Below are 2,630 nucleotides of genomic sequence, written 5' to 3'. Positions count from 1 at the left end.
ACATAAATCTTATGTGAAATAATCAAAACTCCCAACTTTGGCAGAAAATGTTAATGTGTGTTAATGTAGAAGCCTGTGACTCAGTAAAACAAAAAGGTTAATCGAGAAAATGGTTTTCAGGGCCTTTGAGGAAACTGGATCACAGCTTTTGGAAACCTCATCTGGTTTATGTATATAATGGTAATATACTTTCTTTTTTCCCCCATGAGGCTTTTGTAGGACTTTCTTTTCTTTTTTTTTTGTTATGGTTATTTAAAAAACGTTTTCATGCTTTAATCCTGTGTTAATGCACTGTTGAAATGTTAGTCTGTTTTTCTCCTGGATGTTTCAGATTTGATGGTCTGTGTATTAATCACTTACATCAAAGTAAGAGTGGTGTCTTTTTTTTTTTTTTTTTTTTCCTACTTTTCCAGCTTTTTGTTTTCAGGGCTCAAAGATTATGTTCGCTTCTGTTAACGTGGCCGACACACGATGGGTCCATACGCTGAGGTTGTGATTACATTCAGACTGGAGTGTTCGTTTAAAAATGTGCTGCTCGTGTGGTTGTTGAGGTGACTCTTGTTTCATCGCTCCTGCTCTGAGCAGTGTAACGACTACAGGCCACTACGTCGAGTCTCAGAGGGAGGAACAGGAGTTGTTGCCACAGTCAGTGTCAATGTAAGACTCCAAAAACAATAAATCAATGGTGCCTTTTGTTTGTAAACCAAAAAGAAGGAATAAACGGCGTTTAATCCCCCTCCTGTTTCAGAAGTTTGATTTCTTCTTCGTTGGTGACGGGTGTGATCGACAGCGTATCAAGTGAACCATTAGTCTCAATCTGTCCAGCTGACCTGTTTCCTGTGGTGCGTAACAGAACCGTCCCTCCACTTCACGCGCTGTTATCTGGAAGCCAGATTAAAGTGGAGGCTATTGAACAGCTCCATTAAGATTTAATGCTGCCATTCAGGATTACACTCGACTCTGTGGACAGAAGGATCGGCCTGTCCTCGTTTGGATGGCTCAGTTTTGATTTTATAGAAATGACTGGAAGGGTAATTCTCAAAGGAAGATTATATCAGCGCCCTGCCACAGTGACCTTTTAGCTTCTGCACGTTTGCATATTCAGTGTCAAGTGTAAAACCTGATTTTGATTAGGGGTTTGATTTTGGTCCTTATCACATGAAAGCTGTGGAAGATCAGATGATGCCTGTGACTGTGTGAACCCACACAGGCACAGGTAACGTGATTACTGGTGCACAAAATTGCCGTTGTGCCTGATCTGTTGCCCTCGCTTGACTCTGGTTGCTAAGCAAAATGACGCTGGAGATTGTGTCTGGGTATTGTTTCACACTGGAGAGGCTTTCTGTTTCTTGCTGCGAGTGAGGAGGGTTGTGGGGCGACAGCCATGAAAGTTCATTTCCTACTTTGTCATCATCCAAAACTTATTTCTGTGGATCAAAACTAAAGCGGAAGACCGGGATCAGGAAAACCAGATCTGTTCCAAATGATCAAACAAAAGTTCTGCAAGGAAGAATAAAAAAAAATAAGATTATGAATTACAAAATCAAATTTCTGAAATACTAAATGAAAGTTTTGATGTCACTAAAATTATAAGTCATCAATTTGGCTTAAACTCGTGCAGTTTTACACGAACAATGAAGACAATGGACTGAATGATCTGTTAACAGCTGGCCATTTGTTTTGTGGGCCATTAGACTGTGAACGCAGCCCTACGGCAATGGGAAGCCCTCTGTATTTTATGCTCCTCCCTTCAACACCTGGCAACAGCAACATGGCAACTGTGGCCCAGCAACCATGCCAAGCACTGAGTCACAACCAGCCGTGCACACCCAGTGGGGCCAGGGCCACTGGGCTGCATAAACAGGAACCAGGGGCTTAGAGGGCTTAGAGCGGGAGCCCCGAGGCAGAAAACACAAACACATACACACTCGCACAGGATCTCGCTGAACGTCTATACAGTTCATAAGTTAATGAAAAGTTAATGAAGAGGGAGCAGGTTTACAGCACAGAGACTTAAAGCTGCACCTCACAATATTTTACATTAACAATGGATCAAATGACTGTGTGTAATATGAAAAGCAGGCGTTCATGGTGACAAACCCGACTTTTTTTTTTGTCTCTTTCAGCTCATTGTTTTGGTTTTACAGTGCGTAACTTCTGTAGATATACCGTTTACCGTACCGATCTTGTTTCCAGGGACAGAGGACAGCTGTTTTCACCCAAAAAAAAGATCTGGTGACCAAATTTAGCACTTAGCTTATGAAGGAAGTCAAACATCTAGCAGACAAATAGCTTTACACTTAACTCAGGAGCAGTCCAGTGAATACTAATGTTCCGTATCTGCTGGATGATCGTCTGAAAACTCAATCAGTTGCCTATCCAGTTTAAATGCATCAGTTATCAATGAAGAAATATGCTGCAATAGATGACATTTAAGAAAAAGGTTCAGGAAAAATGTCATCACTTACATCTGATGATATCAAGCCATAGTGTTGGTTTTATTATGCCTCCGCGCCGGCAACAGCCACAACTGATATCTCAGTAATGCCTTGACAGAACTAGATTTTGGTAGTCAAAGGTTAAGGTCACTCACAAAATGCGATTTTGGCCTTGTGAATGCAATATTTCGA

Source organism: Seriola dumerili, unplaced genomic scaffold (assembly GCF_002260705.1).
Source record: "Seriola dumerili isolate Sdu_G_001 unplaced genomic scaffold, Sdu_1.0 BDQW01000097.1, whole genome shotgun sequence".
Lineage (NCBI taxonomy): Eukaryota > Metazoa > Chordata > Actinopteri > Carangiformes > Carangidae > Seriola > Seriola dumerili.
The sequence above is the reverse complement of the archived record's forward strand: the minus strand, read 5'-3'. Positions refer to the sequence as shown.